This window comes from Rhamphochromis longiceps, linkage group LG12 (genome assembly GCF_057381845.1).
Source record: "Rhamphochromis longiceps isolate RC_006_pf linkage group LG12, R_longiceps_female_GT1.1, whole genome shotgun sequence".
Lineage (NCBI taxonomy): Eukaryota > Metazoa > Chordata > Actinopteri > Cichliformes > Cichlidae > Rhamphochromis > Rhamphochromis longiceps.
The window spans coordinates 11318153-11337146 of NC_140568.1; the positions used below are offsets into that span (position 1 = coordinate 11318153).

At 41.1% G+C, this 18994-nt stretch overlaps 1 protein-coding gene and 2 long non-coding RNA genes across 5 annotated transcripts in view; 2 read left to right on the top strand and 1 right to left on the bottom strand.

The window, feature by feature from the left end:
* Nucleotides 1-18994, top strand: part of LOC146656966 (glutathione hydrolase 5 proenzyme-like) — a 168223-nt gene that overhangs the window by 71858 nt on the left and 77371 nt on the right. The window lies entirely within an intron of this gene.
* On the top strand, nucleotides 13411-15932 carry LOC146656970 (uncharacterized). The gene is made up of 2 exons (XR_014913990.1): nucleotides 13411-13759; nucleotides 15428-15932. It is a non-coding gene; the product is annotated as an uncharacterized LOC146656970 (long non-coding RNA).
* Nucleotides 15933-18036, bottom strand: LOC146656971 (uncharacterized). 3 transcript variants are annotated; one of them, XR_014913992.1, is made up of 5 exons: nucleotides 17934-18036; nucleotides 17721-17833; nucleotides 16600-16694; nucleotides 16426-16491; nucleotides 15933-16257 (listed from the first exon to the last, which is right to left on the bottom strand). It is a non-coding gene; the product is annotated as an uncharacterized LOC146656971 (long non-coding RNA). The 3 variants fall into 3 exon arrangements; XR_014913993.1 differs by having other exon boundaries at nucleotides 17721-17778; nucleotides 17934-17982; XR_014913991.1 differs by having other exon boundaries at nucleotides 17721-17948.

Consider the following 18994-nt stretch of genomic DNA (forward strand, 5'->3'; position numbering starts at 1 on the left):
CGAAGGCATCTGGCTAGAGGCCCAGAAAGTGGCCGGTGATGCTGAGGTGCTGGACGTACCTTGGACGGCAGTGTAACAACCGCAGGACCAGGCGAGGCAGAAGCAGAGGCTGGACCAGGCGAGGCAGAAGCAGCTGAGGATGGTGACACTGCAGGTGACGGCTGAATGGGCCCCTCGGACCCTCCAGCGGAGACGAGGAAGTGCTGGCCGGGCTCTCCAGAACCCCCAGCGAACACGAGGAAGGGCTGGCCGGGCTCTCCAGAACCCCCAGCGGATGAGGCAGGTGGTGGCGTGGGAGCCGCGGAGTGCTGGATGGGCTCACCCGAGCTTCCAGCAGGAGCTAATGTAGGGCTAGAGAGTGTGGGGACCCCTGACTGAACATTAGGCTGACTAGGTGGGTGAGTGTGTAGCTGACCAGGGAACTGAAGTGCTACAAGGGACTGAACTGAAGTCTGCACTGGCACAGGGGACTGCACTGATGGCTGTAGTAACGGTTGTGGTGAGAGTGGAGTAGGTGGTGGAGTGGACAACTGAGTTAACGGTGACTGGGCTAATGATTCAGCTAAAGAGTGCATTAATGGCAGGACCACAGGTTGAATGACTGACTGAGCAGCAGCCTGAATGGCTGAGTGTAGTGATGGTTTTGGTGGAAGAGAAGCAGGTGGTAGTGTGGATGATGGAGCTAAGGGCGACTGAGTGGCAGACAGTGTTGGGACTAACGCGTTATTAAGTAACGCGTTACAGTAACTACGTTATTATTGTGGTAACGAGCACGGTAACTAGTTATTATGTCAAAATCAGGAACGCGTTACTCGTTACTGGGATTTAGATAGGGTCGTTATTCGTTACTTCGTGTGGTGGCTATCGCGGAGCTTCGACAGATTCAGTAACATTAGCAAGTGGTGGAGGCCAGCAGGTGGATGAGAGAAAGGGGACGCAGGAGGAGGAGAGACCCGAAGCGGCCGCCCGTCCGAGTGTCAGGTGAACTGAACTTCAGGTAAGACGTTATGACCTGGGCCCTGTTTCAGGAAGCCGGTTTAGAAAACTCAGAGTGAAAAACGATACGCAGGGTTGAGTAACCCCGAACTGTCCAACTCGGAATATTCGGTTTCAGAAAGGCTGATAACAAGTAGTTCAGTCAACGCGGAGTTGCTTTAACCCCAAGTGAAGCGCGCGGACGAGGATACATAAAGCCCTGATCAGTGGAGCACAGATTAAGTGAGTCACCATGGAGACGGAGGGAAAGAAGGCGCGGTCAATGTATTTTACAGCGCTTGAGGCCGAAATTCTGATGGCAGCATATGCCGATAACATGCAAATTCCGCGGAAAAAAGTAACACAGCGACAGCTGCAAAAGAAAGTGAGCATGCATGGCAAAACATAGCCGACAGAGTCAATGCGTGAGTGTTAATTTAAACATTGATCTAGGGATTTCCACCCATTTAACACGTTATTTTATCATATGTTATTTTATTTGTTATTTTATACATTTTATTTTGTGACGTGATGTGAGCGCAGGTGCAACCCAACAGGCCCCAAACGTTCCTGGCAGCAAGTAAAAATGAAATATAAAAATATAGTCCAAACAGGTAAGGTGTAATTGTATTATGAGCCATAGTGCTTGGTCTGTTTGTCCGATGTAAATCAATTGCAGTTAGAGGCTACATTAATTTTCTGTCTGTAAGCACTTATTGAAATTATCTGAGCACATTACAAGTACATATTTGCTTACTCTGTATGCTCAAATGTGGCCCGTTATAGCCAACAGAAAAAAAGCGGAGGCCCGAAAAACAGGTGGGGGTCCTCCACCACCACCACCACTCACAGAGGCTGAGCAGTTGGCCCTCAGCCAAAACAGTGGGCGCCCTGTGGCCGAAGGCATCTCTGCGGGGACATCCTCTGAGTCAATAACCCCGCAAGACACAAGTGCCTACATAGGGGGTAAATTCAAAATAATACATGATGTGCATACATCCTTTCTTCACAGTCACCTTTGCAGTGCTACTCATTCATTTGATAAACTCTTTACCATAATGGATTATTTTGTAGTGAAGTTATTTTCCTACTGATTTTGCCTTCCCTCAGTCTTGGTTGTCTTTGAGAGCATAATGACAATGAAGTGTAAGGTGATTGGTATGTTTGTTAATTGCCATTTGGTCCCTTGTAAGTTATAAGTGACCTGTATAAACCTCATATTCTATCAGTTGATGGTGATGGTGTACTGCATCTGGTGCAGCCTCCTGTTGAGCCAGACCAACATGCAGTTGTGAGTAATACTCCACAGATTATATGAGTTTACAGTAGAACAGCAATGTTGTCTATTTCTTTACTACAGGAAAATAATGAAGAAACATTGACAGCTGTTACAGAGGAGGAAGCAACAGAGACACTTTATGAGGTTTACATCTTTTAATACTTTGTGTACAGGAAACACAGGTGACCAATAAAGCCAGTTGAACAAAAAATCTGTTTATTCTTCTTTCAACATGTTGAGGTGATGGGTCAAAGGAAATGATTGTGACATATGGTGTCTCTGACTGCTCTTCCATCTTGTATGTCCGTGGGAGGGTCAGGATGTTCATGGTTTGGATCACTGCTGTTTGGTTCAGAAGGACAGTGTTCTCCTCTAATTGTGGCAATGTTGTGAAGAATCACACATGCCACAATAATGTCACATGCCCTTTCTGGGGTGACCCTGAGTCTTTGCAGGCACTGGAACCGGGCCTTAAGCATTCCGATAGTCATTTCAACTCTGGCTCTTGTCCTGCAATTAGCCAGATTATATCGCTGCTGTGGGCCCGGTTCAGGGTCAGAGTAAGGGGTAAGCAAATAGGGTAAACATGGATACCCCCTATCACCAAGCAAGTAGCCAGTGAACTCTCCTAAGACAGAAGGATACACTTCAGTTCAAATGTCCCTGAAGCAATTGGTCTTTATATATTTTAAAGTATTTTCAACTCACCATGTCCAAATTTTGTGCTCAGTGTACATTCACGGAATATTTGTGAGTCATGGACAGAGCCTGGCCACTTGGCTTCCACATTTGTGATAATGTTGGCAGCATCACATATGATCTTCACAGTGCAGAGAACACAAATTAGCATCCATTACTATGATGAAATAATTTGTTAGTTTGAAATGCTACAGGGAACTATGTACCTGTACATTAATGCTGTGGAAAGACTTCCTGTTCACATAGTCTCCTTCATTTACTGAAGGAGCAATGATTGGAATGTGAGTACCATCTATACAGCCAATCACGCCTGGGAACCCTGAAAATAAATGTAAAATTTAAGTAGTAGTTCAAGTATCACCACATCATAAATTAAGTTTTGGTCATCCTGATACCTGCAATTTTGTGGCATCCCTCTTTGATGAATCTTGTGGGTCTATGACCGGGGAACACCACAAACGTGTACAGGAGACGTTTCAGTGCAACTGTAACATTCCTGACTGCCCGACAGACGGTAGCCTTGGAAACGTGCTCAGCGTCACCAATATTATACAGAAAGCTCCCGTTTGCAAAAAACCGAAGTGCAATACAAATAATATGTACAGAACTGAGAGCATGTCCGCGATGTGTCACATGCGTAATATATGGCCTGAGGATGTTATCCAAATAAATTATAGATTGTGCTGAGAAACGGTAACGTTCGCACAGACAATCATCAGGAAATGATAAAATGTCCAAACGCGCTCTGATCACTCTCTCCCGGCGGAGAGCTCTGCGGAGAATTTGGGCTTCACGATCTACTGGCTCTTCAAGGAAGGGACACGCCATGTCTGACACTTCCTACTGTCAGGTTTCCGACAAAGGGGCGGAGACAGTCAGGGTTAGTTGTAGTAAACCTGCTAGGGGGCAGGTTAGCTTCACGGCGTGTGTCGTCATAGTGACTCACTCAGGCTTCAGCTGAACTCGCTTTGTGAAACCGAAAACCCAGAGTTTTCGTTAACTCAGGGTATACTTACTCAGTTTTTCCACTAAACCGGCTTCCTGAAACAGGGCCCTGCAGTCTATCTGGGTCAGATATAAACCAAGTTTAGTTGGAGTTTATTTTCGTTGTGCTGACTTTTTCGTACTGCGTGCTAGCTAGCATTACGGGGTTTCTATACAGCTGGGTGGTGCTATGATGTTAATGATGTTGAACTTTATTTTGTTCATACGGATAATTATTAGAGTTGCCAACCATTCCCTAAAGAACGGAATCGTCTCGTATTCAGAGAAATTATTATGCGTTTCGTATTGAGGTCAAAAGGAACAGTTTGTCCCGGACTTCAGCTACAATGAAAAAGACACAAAGCTGGAGTTATTCTGTGTCTTTGCTGCACAGCTGCCTCTTCTTCTCTCATTCTCTCCCCTCCCTCTCCTGTTGCTACTTTAATCATGAAACTGATCAGTGATCAGCTGATCGGCTTTTCCCTCTTGTTTATTTATCGTCCACTTTGCGCCAGAAAGAGGAAACCAGCGGATGTCGCGTTAAACAACAGCAGCACGTTTGATCAGCTGTTGTTAGAATTTATTTAATATTAATTTCTAGTATCAGCTGATGTTTGTTGGAGCCACAGCTGTAAAGCTGCTGGTCATGATATTGGTTTGTATATCTGGTGAGTGGGAAACCAGATGAAACCAGGAGATGTCCTTACTCAATCATCAGAGCTGAACAGGTGATGGAGAAACAGGTTTACCTTTTAGGTGACATGAATGAGTTGAAGGGAAGTTATGAACTGTTTCTGAGAGACAAATAACACCAGGATCCTTTTCTATGTAGCTGACAGCTGGTAACTGTGCAGGGGCGGATCTAGCAAAGTGTTGCCAGGGGGCAATTTTATTTATATAGCGCCAAATCACAACAAAAGTCGCCTCAAGGTGCTTCATAGATACAGAGAAAAACCCAACAATCATATGACCCCCTATGAGCAAGCACTTTGGCGACAGTGGGAAGGAAAAACTCCCTTTTAACAGGAAGAAACCTCCGGCAGAACCAGGCTCAGGGAGGGGCGGGGCCATCTGCTGTGACGGGTTGGGGTGAGAGAAGGAAGACAGGATAAAAGACATGCTGTGGAAGAGAGACAGAGGTTAATAACAGATATGATTCAATGCAGAGAGGTCTGTTAATACATAGTGAGTGAGAAAGGTGACTGGAAAGGAAAAACTCAATGCATCATGGGAATCCCCCGGCAGCCTACGTCTATTGCAGCATAACTAAGGGAGGATTCAGGGTCACCTGGTCCAGCCCTAACTATATGCTTTAGCAAAAAGGAAAGTTTTAAGCCTAATCTTAAAAGTAGAGATAGTGTCTGTCTCCCGAATCCAAACTGGAAGCTGGTTCCACAGAAGAGGGGCCTGAAAACTGAAGGCTCTCCCTCCCATTCTACTTTTAAATACTCTAGGAACAACAAGTAGGCCTGCAGAGCGAGAGTGAAGTGCTCTAATAGGGTGATATGGTACTACAAGGTCATTAAGATATGATGGGGCCTGATTATTTAAGACCTTGTACAGGGAGTGCAGAATTATTAGGCAAATGAGTATTTTGTCCACATCATCCTCTCCATGCATGTTGTCTTACTCCAAGCTGTATAGGCTCGAAAGCCTACTACCAATTAAGCATATTAGGTGATGTGCATCTCTGTAATGAGAAGGGGTGTGGTCTAATGACATCAACACCCTATATCAGGTGTGCATAATTATTAGGCAACGTCCTTTCCTTTGGCAAAATGGGTCAAAAGAAGGACTTGACAGGCTCAGAAAAGTCAAAAATAGTGAGATATCTTGCAGAGGGATGCAGCAGTCTCAAAATTGCAAAGCTTCTGAAGCGTGATCATCGAACAATCAAGCGTTTCATTCAAAATAGTCAACAGGGTCGCAAGAAGCGTGTGGAAAAACCAAGGCGCAAAATAACTGCCCATGAACTGAGAAAAGTCAAGCGTGCAGCTGCCAAGATGCCACTTGCCACCAGTTTGGCCATATTTCAGAGCTGCAACATCACTGGAGTGCCCAAAAGCACAAGGTGTGCAATACTCAGAGACATGGCCAAGGTAAGAAAGGCTGAAAGACGACCACCACTGAACAAGACACACAAGCTGAAACGTCAAGACTGGGCCAAGAAATATCTCAAGACTGGTTTTTCCAAGGTTTTATGGACTGATGAAATGAGAGTGAGTCTTGATGGGCCAGATGGATGGGCCCGTGGCTGGATTGGTAAAGGGCAGAGAGCTCCAGTCTGACTCAGACGCCAGCAAGGTGGAGGTGGAGTACCGGTTTGGGCTGGTATCATCAAAGATGAGCTTGTGGGGCCTTTTCGGGTTGAGGATGGAGTCAAGCTCAACTCCCAGTCCTACTGCCAGTTTCTGGAAGACACCTTCTTCAAGCAGTGGTACAGGAAGAAGTCTGCATCCTTCAAGAAAAACATGATTTTCATGCAGGACAATGCTCCATCACACGCGTCCAAGTACTCCACAGCGTGGCTGGCAAGAAAGGGTATAAAAGAAGAAAAACTAATGACATGGCCACCTTGTTCACCTGATCTGAACCCCATTGAGAACCTGTGGTCCATCATCAAATGTGAGATTTACAAGGAGGGAAAACAGTACACCTCTCTGAACAGTGTCTGGGAGGCTGTGGTTGCTGCTGCACGCAATGTTGATGGTGAACAGATCAAAACACTGACAGAATCCATGGATGGCAGGCTTTTGAGTGTCCTTGCAAAGAAAGGTGGCTATATTGGTCGCTGATTTGTTTTTGTTTTATTTTTGAATGTCAGAAATGTATATTTGTGAATGTGGAGATGTTATATTGGTTTCACTGGTAAAAATAAATAATTGAAATGGGTATATATTTGTTTTTTGTTAAGTTGCCTAATAATTATGCACAGTAATAGTCACCTGCACACACAGATATCCCCCTAAAATAGCTAAAACTAAAAACAAACTAAAAACTACTTCCAAAAACATTCAGCTTTGATATTAATGAGTTTTTTGGGTTCATTGAGAACATGGTTGTAACATGGAGTAAGTGCATATGAGAGCACGAGGGTGGGAATGGATGTTTGTATCTGTGTGTGCCTGTATGTCTGTGTCTATATGTCAGGTTGGGTATCAGACGCCACCTCTCTGGGGACATCTCAGGCCCTCCAAGGTTTGGAGGCCTATCTCCCCCCACCACCACTTCCCCTGCCAGTGGCGGACTCCCTCAAACATCGGTGCGTTGGTGGTTCTTTGTGTCTGGGGATGGGCGTCCAGGTACACGCCGGCTCACTCCTTGGCGGCCGCTTATCGGGGCCTGGAGCCTGGGGCTCGCTCGGGCCACTTCAGCTTTGATATTAATGAGTTTTTTGGGTTCATTGAGAACATGGTTGTTGTTCAATGATAAAATTATTCCTCAAAAATACAACTTGCATAATAATTCTGCACTCCCTATATATGGATAATAGCAAACACTAAAATATATTTTTTGCAAGCAGCAATCAATTTTGTTCACTCAAATTTAGCTTTTCTTCGCTCAAAATAAATTTCTCCACAAAATGCCACACTTGTACTTGCATTTTTTTTTTCTTTACGTGCGTTCAGAATAGTGGCACAAAAATAACGCCATAGATTACAGGCCTGTGGCACTGACTTCCCACGTAATTAAGAGAGTCTAAAGGTTCATCCATGACCAGCTCCAGCCTATCCGATCTTTAAGTGATGACGTGATGAATCCTGCTTCTGGGGCCAAAGTACTCTGCATTTAATAAGGTTGTTGTGTCCTCTCGTCAGACCCTGGACCCATCCTGCCTGCTTAGGTTGTTGTGTTTTTAATGGTCCATTTACAGCATCCTGTCATCCGAGTGCATTTGCAATACAATACAATACAATATATATATTGTAAAATTGTAATACATGTATTGTATTGCATTTGCCCCTAGCTATTGGGAACCCTCACATTAACTTTTATCAAGTTGAATAAAAGTCCTCCGTTCGTTAGCGTTCGTCCTCCAGCTTCACCGTTTATGTTATGCTAACATAGCTGTGTCGCTAGTGATCACGTAGCACTTCATTATATACCAGCTAGCCCAACTTCAGTAACCCTACAAACGTCACTGCTGTTTACTTTCCTGTCCTCATTTATGTCAGAAGTGATAACAGAGCTGTGCATTTTAATTTGTTTCAGAAATCCCTCAGTCAGAACATTGTATATTATATTTAGATGGAAGCTAGCGAGCTAACTCCCAGCTAACTTCTAACTCTGTTAAATGTAATAAATTCTGTTTTCGTGGATGTCTGGATGTTAAACTTAATTGTTACACCTGGTAAAGTAACCACACTGACCATTTTATTACAGATTAAAAACTGTCTAAATTCTTTCAACTCTCAGTAATGCTGCAGTGATCGTTTGACTTAGGGACTTGCAGCAGAGTTTGGGCCCAGACATGGCTAATGGCGTCACACTTAAAAACCGGATTCTCATGCTACAAAGGAGCCCCTTCAGTTCCCCCACCAGCCCCGCCTTGGAGATGAGGACGCCATCGTCTACCTGCTGGATCAGCTCTCTACCCTCTACACCACAGACTTCAGCCACTGCACAGTGCACTCTGCAGTGATTGGCAGTGTTGGGAAGGTTACTTTTAAAATGTATTCCACTACCGATTACAGAATACATGCCCCAAAATTGTATTTTGTAACGTATTCCATTACGTTACTCAATGAGAGTAACGTATTCTGAATACTTTGGATTACTTAATATATTATCATGCTTTTTACAACAACATGAATGTACTATTGCTGTGTGATTTATTACTATTACTGAAGGTTATTCGCCATACCAATACCAACTAGATTTTTAAATCTAAATAAAATGAGCAACAGTAGGTTGACATCAGGTAAGGCTGCACTTTTTGCTGTGATTTCGTATAGAAAACTATTCCACGCGTATATAAAAACAGGTCCACGGCTCCAAACCGTAGTAAAGGGACCTCTGGCTAATACGTTGGGCTAAGTGTCGGGCTCGTAGCTAGTGATGTGTGATACCACTGATTTCCTTTCCGATCCGATACCAAGTAATATTCAGGGTGGTATCGACGATACTGATCCGATACCGATACTTTGTACAAAAACTCATTTTATTTATTGTATCTCAAATTATAGCGTCATAATGATTACAGGACATCAGATTTCTTGTTCTTACCACTTAATAATGCAGAGTTCATCATATAGAAATAAAAAAAACTGAAGTTGTGCTCTATTTGAACACCTTGCCTGCCTGCATCACTAAAGGACTCCGTGAGAGACGTCACCTGTCCCTGTCTTCCTCTTCAGTTCATCTCAACATACGCTCGTCATATTCTGTGATATGATTTACTCTGAGGTGTTTGACAAGGTTAGTGATGTTGCCACAACCATACATGCCAACCCTCCTGATTTTTCCGGGAGAATCCCGAATTTCTCCCGATTTTCCACCCAGGCAACAAAATTGAAAAACCATATGCAGAATTCATAGCGCGCCCTAGCCAATTCCAGTTTCCAACAATGGCGGCAGCGACTTAGTTTTAATATTATTCTTATTTCTCTTTCTGGGTCGCAAAAAAACTTTTAACATATTTTCAGGTTTCAGGTTTTCAGAATGTAGCTGTGTAAACTTTAAATATCTGAGCCGATCGACACATCGTTTTCAAACCCCCCTGTCTTTCGCTACTCGGGTTAAACATGATATATAAGTCATTGATAACTTAAAAATGCTATTGTTTGGCTTTTTCAGTGTTTTATTTGTTCGTGAGTAAATCGGTTTGGCTGAAATTAAAGTTATTATATTAGATTAAATTTAACTTTATTAATCCCTCAGGAAGGTTCCTGCGGGGTTTTCACACAGCTGAATAAACGTTAAACAGAAAACTAATTAAACAAAGTGTGAGACGGTCGAGAGTTTACGCCAGCGCCCTGTTATATTTTAGATAGCAAGGAGCAGACGGCAGAGTTTCACTCCACCGAGGGAGCTCATGACGTATACGTGACGGCTTTCTTTAGACCACGAAGGCCGGGTCCTCAGGTGGAAGCAGCCTATGAATTTGGACACCCCCGCTGTTTCCGGGCCGGCCAATAATAACGGTGACATTTAACGTATTTTATCCGATAAATAAACACTGTAAAATGTATTTATCCCCCCCCCCCCAAATCAAATCAAATCAAATCACTTTTATTGTCACATCACATGTGCATGTACATTGGTACAGCACATGTGAGTGAAATTCTTGTGTGCGAGCTTCACAAGCAACAGAGTTGTGCAAATACAATAATGTAAACAAGCAAATACAAGAATGGCTACGTCTGAAACTAATAAATATATGTACAATATATAATAGTATATGCATTTCTGGATGTGTATACTAAATATTTTCTACGTGTGTGTGTGTGTGTGTGTACACATATTTTACAAATTAAATAGAGTAAACAATAAATAAAATATATAAAAATATACAGAGTTGAGACATGTGCAAAACAGTGGCATTACTGTACAGTGTGTAGTGCATAATGTTGAAGTTCCAGTAGTGAAGCTGAGGTGTCTATGACGTGTTCAGCAGTCTGATGGCCTGGTGGAAAAAGCTGTCTCTCAGTCTGCTGGTACGGGACCGGATGCTGCAGAACCTCCTTCCTGATGGAAGTAGTCTGAACAGTTTATGGCTGGGGTGACTGGAGTCCTTGATGATCCTCCCCGCTTTCCTCAGGCAGCGCTTCCTGTAGATGTCTTGGAGGGAGGGAAGCTCACCTCCAATTATCCGTTCAGAGCACCGCACTACTTGCTGGAGAGCTTTGCAGTTGTAGGCGGTGCTGTTGCCATACCAGGTGGTGATGCATCCAGTGAGGATGCTCTCTTTTTTTCTTTTTTCTTTTTTTTTTTTCTTCTTTTTTCTCTTCTTTTTTTTTCTTTTCTTTTTTCCCCTTTTTTTTCTTTTCTCTTTCTTTTTTCTTTTTCTTCTCTCTTTTTCTGTTCTTCTATTCCCATGTTGTTGCAGTATATTAATGACTAACCTTGTATTGTGGATGGATTATCTCAGTTGTTCTCCTGACTGAAGTTTGGTCCGTTTACAGCAACCTGCCATGCAATTGCATTTGTCTCTAACTATCAGGAACCTTCACGTTAACTTTTATAAGTGGAAAAGTGTTAGTGTTCGTCCTCCAGCTTCACTGTTTATGTTATGCTAACATAGCTGTGTCGCTAGCGATCACGTAGCACATCATTATATACCAGTTAGCCCAACTTCAGTAACCCTACAAACGTCACTGCTGTTTAGTTTCCTGTCGTCATTTATTTTGGAAGTGATAGTAGAGCTGTACGTTTGAATTTTTTCAGAAATCTCTCAGTCAGAACATGCAATATCATGCTTAGGTAACTAGCGAAACTAGCGAGCTAACTTCTGCTAGCTTCCTGCTAAAATCTAACTCCGTTAAATGTAATAAATTTTGTTTTCATGGATGCCTGGAAGTTAAACTTCATAGTTACACCTGGTAAAGCAGCAATGCTGATCGTTTTATTAAAGATGAAAGAATTTAGACAGTTTTTAAACTCTCAGTGATGCTGCAGTGTTCGTTTGATATTTCATTTTCCTATCGTTGCCTAACATTATACCGGTATTACCGTGAATGGTATAATATGGCCCAGCCCTATTCTGTTGTAGCGCCATCATCAAGACAGTATTGACACATTTTCTAATGTTAGATGAATACAATTAGAATGCACTGCATGTTTCCTTTCTTCCAGAAAAGTTCACTGTGAAAATGCCAGAATCAAAGACGTGCAATCTGCTGTGTCCTCCCAAGTTCATTGTCCCACTGAAAACCCACACAGCTCCTGAAGGGTATGAATGCTATATGACTTGTGCTATAAAAGGGGATCCAACACCTCATGTCACATGGCTCCGCGACAGTGTCAGTCTGAATACAAACACTAACTACCTAATCTCCAACACCTGTGGAGTATGCTCTCTGCTCATATTGAGGGTTGGCTCGAAAGACACCGGGGAGTACAAGGTTGTTGCAGAAAACTCTTTGGGAAGGGCAGAGTCTGCAACTAAACTCACAGTCAGAGGTAAGCCTTTCAAAGAGACATTTTATGCCTTTCCTCATTTGCTGTCATAATGAGTGTAATATACTGATATAGATATAGATATATCTATATCAGTATATCAGATGTATATACTAGTATGATGTAAATCATCTCTTCATGTTTTAAATAATAAAGGAAAAATAATTCCTGTGGGCAAAATGCTCACTTCAGGCTCCTCTCACCAGTTTCAAACAGTTTCTTTCCAGAATGTGTTTATTTTTGCTTTACCTTTTCTTCACAGAATAATTGGACACACCGAAGATGGCAGACTTCCTTTATAATGCCAGCATAAATCAAGCTCATGATAATGCCACATTGTTTGCAGTTAAGTGAGAACTGTCATGAATGAAACCTTTGTTGTTTTTTAAATTATGCTAGTGATGCCTTCCTTATTTGATTCACAAATTCAAAACAAACATCATCTAAAGTTAAAGTAACAATAAAGCCTTAGGCCTGCAAAAATTGCTTAAATAAAAGTTACCAACATGTGTCTATTTTGATTTCAAGGGTATAGCAGTAATGAAATAAAATACTGAAATATAACTGTGAAAACTATATACAGTTTTTATCTCTGCACAGCACTGATTGTTATTAGATTAGTTGCTATTAGTCCGAAGGTGATGAAACAACTTACTTGTGTCTTAACAGATTTTTAGATGCAAGGATCTTTGGCTTGTATAGTAGGTGTTTGTAGAAGACCCCAGAATAAAACTAATATGAGAAAATATATGAACTGACAGGATATTTACATTACAATGACACTGCTGTCATGAAATGACATCAATATGAAAATTGTGTGAGTTTGATGTAAATAAACATTTCAAACAGCATCGTGACGTGAATTTTTAATGTGACCTGCAAGTCACTTTGACCTGAAAATAATAATAAAAATGTACCGGACAGATTTTTGTTACTATAGACTATTGTGGCCCTGGGTCAAGCCTCAGCATAGCAGACAAGTATTGAAATTCATGTGTGTTGTTCACATTCATGAAACTTTCTGAATAATAACTTATGTCCAGTGTTTCTTATATTACATTTTTAAGCATATTTTGAAAGGCTCAGCTATGGAAGAAATATAGTATCATCAGAATTCAAGTATTTTTAGACATTGAATTTATGACACTGAATTTTTATCCTCCAAATTTCCCTGCAAAAATATTCACCTGCAAAAATTCACCTGCAAAAATTCACCTGCAAAAATTCACCTGCAAAAATTCACCTGAAAAAAATTCACCTGCAAAAAATTCACCTGCAAAAATTCACCTGAAAAAAATTCACCTGCAAAAAATTCACCTGCAAAAATTCACCTGCAAAAATTCAACTGCAAAAGTGATGAACTTTAATGACCCAAGCCAGAGCAATCAGCACCAGATCGAGTCGAGTGGCTCTCGGCCAATTAAATTACGCTGTTTGATCACATGACACCGTTAGCCAGCAGTTTGTCTCCTAAAAGAGAGCTGTTTAGAGGTGAGTGATTAAGTTTTTCTCCTAAATAGAGATCATTACAGAACGCCTAGTCCTACTTAAAATCCCATTTATTTTTATTTTATCATCTACTCGAACTAAGGAAAACGTTTGACTAACTCAAAGACAATTTCCACGCCTCCCCTGCCTGACTGCAGAGGCAGTTTTGAATTTAGGAGCAGCAAGATGGAAGCGGCAAACCCTGGCGGCTCTCCGGTAAGTATATTGTTTTTTATCTTCAAGTTTGTCTTTTGAAACGTTAATTTTATTTAAATCCGTTGCTCACGTATAAAGTACACAGACGGGGTCTTTGCTCAATTCGTCTGAGGCGTGTCTCACTAAGCGCTACATGCTAGCATCCTGCTAACCGAGCTACCCTTTACATGCTGTGCTTTAGAAAATAGGATACTCGTTAAAAAATACTCCGCAGATATTGATAGATAGACGAACACTGCAAATATAATGTTGTAAACGAAAACGGCCTTTGGTGAAGTGGTAAAATACACCATGAATAAAGCCATAGATTGAATGGCTGCCATGGTTGCAGAACGGCCTGATTTAATGACAAGAATGGGGAAGAGTGAGGCGAAGTGAACCAAAGCCACAAAACACGGTCAGACAAGGCGGCAAAAGGGCAGTGATCTGTCCGTCAGTATGAAGTTGGTGTGTGCTTTGGTGAACAAAAACTCGAGACCGGTAGCAGGAAGGTGGGAGACTCGTGTTTCACTGGAATAGTGGTGAATTAAAACATCCTTTGTTGGGGACATTTAGGTGTAAATGCATCCATAAAGGTGAGACACAGGCAGACCAGACAGTGAAGAAAACAAGGCAAACATTAGAAATATTAAAACGGAAATATAGGATTAATATAACATACAATTGGGGAAAATGTAAGGAACACAATGTAAATGATATTGTAAAGTCATTAAAACAGCATACTCTGATTAAAAGAAACAGATAATTGGGTAGGAGGAGGAGGATGATGATGATGATGATGATGATAATAATAATAATAATAATAATAATAATAAAAAAATGTACAAGATGGGTATGTATACTTGTAGCCAGAACTTAACAACTATAAAGTTGTAGCATGTCAGTACCTTACCCCATCCATTATATCCACACTTTCAGAAAAGGATATGGTCAATATCTTTACAAATACTATCTAAACTTAAACTGGATATCCCCTCTGCTTCTTCTGCTTCTCGTATACACCCTCAGGGTTTGTGATCAGCCAGCGGCTGATATGATCATTAATCCTGTAAAATAATATTCTTTCGGTTTATGAATCTGTTTGCATGGATTTCTTAATCTGTTTCCACTGTTAGCAGAAGTTGTGCATGCAGTTTTGGTGTGCTGCTCTCCAAGACTACAAGCTGCGTTAAAGTTGGAAGTAACTGGCCGATGTTCCACTGTTGAAGATAGCTGTGCCCATTTGTTGCACATTGTGGGTATGGAGAAGTTGAGGCCCTTGCAGGCTACCCACAATTTCCCCAAACTGAGCGATTATACATCTTCCTTCCATATTTGTATCTTGTGTCACTAAAAATAATTTTATACATTGATTAATGACCTGCAGAATCTCCTTATCATATTAAGTGATTCATAATTGTCACTTTATGCTTTCTCCATCTTGAAAGTGATGACATCCTTGCATTACATCCTTTAGGTTCATTTTCTGCAGGCAGGTTTCTGACAGAGAACAGGCAGATTTACACTATAACATGCAGCGTTCTATAGATGGACACATAAAGAAATGAAAAATTACATGTATGTGCTAACTTTCTAAACACTGTTACATTAATGATTAAGTAGATAAAACATTTATGTCAGCCTTGGCTCATAGTTCATTTAAAGACAAGAACTTTGTGTGTGTTTCAGGTCCTGCACTCTCAAAGACTGAATGAACCAGCATTGCAGCCATGGGTCACTGTGAGCATCACAGGGAAGGTTGAAGCCGCCCACTGCAGCTGTAAGGCCGGAGTCACGGAGACCTGCACCCACGTCACTGCTCTTCTGTTTAATGTAGAAGCAACAGTGATCTGTGGCACAAGGACTGTTACAGATGAACCTGCATACTGGGTTTTGCTGGGTAATATGACCAAGATACAGCCAGAGGTTGGCCATAAGATAGACTTCTCCTCTTCAGCTGCCCAAAAAAAGGCTCTTGATCAGAACAAACAGACCATCTGTAGTGACAGGTAAAAGGAGCCGTCCTCAAAAAAGAAAAATCCCACCTGCTACTGTGGAGGAGTTGTCACTGCTATAATGCCATCATGTTTTATCTAGGGGTCTAGATTTATGCCTATAGTGCACTGCCATGTAAATAATTTGCATTTACTGAATGAGTATCACTGTTCAAAAATTGAATAAAGAAACAAACTAATTTTTGCCTTTTTTTTTTATTAAAACCACTTTATAGAACATCACATCAGTTACAATGTAGAATCCATGTCACTGGAGAATTTTGATTCAATAAACAGTAAAAAGGTGAGCTGTGAAGACCAAGGACAAGTGCAGCTCACAGGTTTTCTATCCAAGGAATCCCAGAAGATTGCATGGTGTCATTGCCCAGCAGTTGTTCGCAGGACATATGGACTCAACCTCAACAATCCCTCACACTGAGCAGCATGAAGTGACAGTGCAGAGGAAAAACTCCCCTTTAACAAGAAGAAACCTCCAGCAGAACCCGGTTCAGTACCAGCAGCCATCTGGGTTTGGAGGAGAGAGACAGACACAGAACTACCAAAAGTATTTTTTTTTTTTTTATGTGATTGACTGTTGTTGTAATTCAAGCCCTGAGTGTAGAGCAGGTAAGATGTAAAGTTGCATCCTAAATCCCATGCTCATGCAGAGTGTTTAGTTTATGACTTTTTCACCTGGTCATTTCTTGATGAACAGATGGTCTTTTAGGGTTGACCAAGCTGGTACCTTGACTCTGTTCTCTGCAAGATGTTGCAAAAAACAAAATCATATGGAGACAATATTGGACACAAAATATATAACAATTTAGTTAAATGTAGCATTAACTCATAAGTCTTGCTAAAGTAAACCTTGTATTCTGATTCATCACAGCAGCAGTTCAGTTGGATGATGTCAGTAACTGCAGCAAGTGTCTTGCTGACTGAATAATTACATCTTGCATAATCTGAAACAAACACATAAAGACAGAAACAATTTATAAATTAACGTTTGATAAAATCTAAGAATTAATCATTTATTAGATACCAATATGAATATGTCTACCATAAAACTTGTGTGGAGCGAAGTTACATTCAATCAAGATGGTCTGGCATGCTACAACTTTGTAGTTGTTAAGTTCTGGCTACAAGTATACATACCCATCTTGTACATGTTCTTTATTATTATTATTATTATTATTATTATTATTATCATCAAAATCATCATCATCATCCTCCTCCTACCCAATTATCTGTTTCTTTTAATCAGAGTATGCTGTTTTAATGACTTTACAATATCATTTACATTGTGTTCCTTACATTTTCCCCAATTGTATGTTATATTAATCCTATATTTCCGTTTTAATATTTCTAATGTTTGCCTTGTTTTCTTCACTGTCTGGTCTGCCTCTGTCTCACCTTTATGGATGCATTTACACCTAAATGTCCCCAACAAAGGATGTTTTAATTCACCACTATTCCAGTGAAACACGAGTCTCCCACCTTCCTGCTACCGGTCTCGAGTTTTTGTTCACCAAAGCACACACCAACTTCATACTGACGGACAGATCACTCCCCTTTTGCCGCCTTGTCTGACCGTGTTTTGTGGCTTTGGTTCACTTCGCCTCACTCTTCCCCATTCTTGTCATTAAATCAGGCCGTTCTGCAACCATGGCAGCCATTCAATCTATGGCTTTATTCATGGTGTATTTTACCACTTCACCAAAGGCCGTTTTCGTTTACAACATTATATTTGCAGTGTTCGTCTATCTATCAATATCTGCGGAGTATTTTTTAACGAGTATCCTATTTTCTAAAGCACAGCATGTAAAGGGTAGCTCGGTTAGCAGGATGCTAGCATGTAGCGCTTAGTGAGACACGCCTCAGACGAGTTGAGCAAAGACCCCGTCTGTGTACTTTATACGTGAGCAACGGATTTAAATAAAATTAACGTTTCAAAAGACAAACTTGAAGATAAAAAACAATATACTTACCGGAGAATCGCCAGGGTTTGCTGCTTCCATCTTGCTGCTCCTAAATTCAAAACTGCCTCTGCAGTCAGGCAGGGGAGGCGTGGAAATTGTCTTTGAGTTAGTCAAACGTTTTCCTTAGTTCGAGTAGATGATAAAATAAAAATAAATGGGATTTTAAGTAGGACTAGGCGTTCTGTAATGATCTCTATTTAGGAGAAAAACTTAATCACTCACCTCTAAACAGCTCTCTTTTAGGAGACAAACTGCTGGCTAACGGTGTCATGTGATCAAACAGCGTAATTTAATTGGCCGAGAGCCACTCGACTCGATCTGGTGCTGATTGCTCTGGCTTGGGTCATTAAAGTTCATCACTTTTGCAGTTGAATTTTTGCAGGTGAATTTTTGCAGGTGAATTTTTTGCAGGTGAATTTTTTGCAGGTGAATTTTTTTCAGGTGAATTTTTGCAGGTGAATATTTTTGCAGGGAAATTTGGAGGATAAAAATTCAGTGTCATAAATTCAATGTCTAAAAATACTTGAATTCTGATGATACTATATTTCTTCCATACTCAGCCATCATTCCCATTCCAAGTTTAGAGTCAATAAGAACTAGAGGCTTAGGTAAACCCTGAGCCATACATAAATTCTGAATGCAGGGTGACACAGCTCAGTTTCAAATACTGAAATTAATATAAATGCTAAATCTGCTCATATTCATGCTCAGCCTAAACCTGCAATAAAATAACTGTCGCTCATTGGTACCCTAATTTTAGAATGAGGTTTATCTTGCTTTGTTTTGATGAACAAATAAAAATGTATTCCTTTTCTTATATGTTCAGATACATATCAGATAGCATACATGTAAGATCAGACAATGCCAAGGCGGCTCCACCAGTGGCACTACAACCCTCTGTATCAGATCCTATAAGACAGCACAGAAGCACCCTGCTGCCATTCTAAAGTTGACTTTCCAGTTTTGAGGATTATATTAGTGAGCCTTAATGCTGCAATTTATCTGCTGTCACCTTTTCAAGAACTTATAGGAATCCAATACCAGGGCTTAAGTCAGTAACCTCCAAGAACTATGGTAACAAACAAAAGTAAAAAACAGTGGTTAAAGGTTGTTCTGAGGGTCTTTGAAAGGCTTTACTGCATCTCAAAAAGAAAGCCCAGACTCAAGAATCATCTGAAACCTAGCTGACAACAGACAATGGAAATTGAAAATACGGTAAGTAAAATGACCAAGAACACTGTGATGATCGTGTCCACAAACACACAATTGAAAAACTCTAGTAT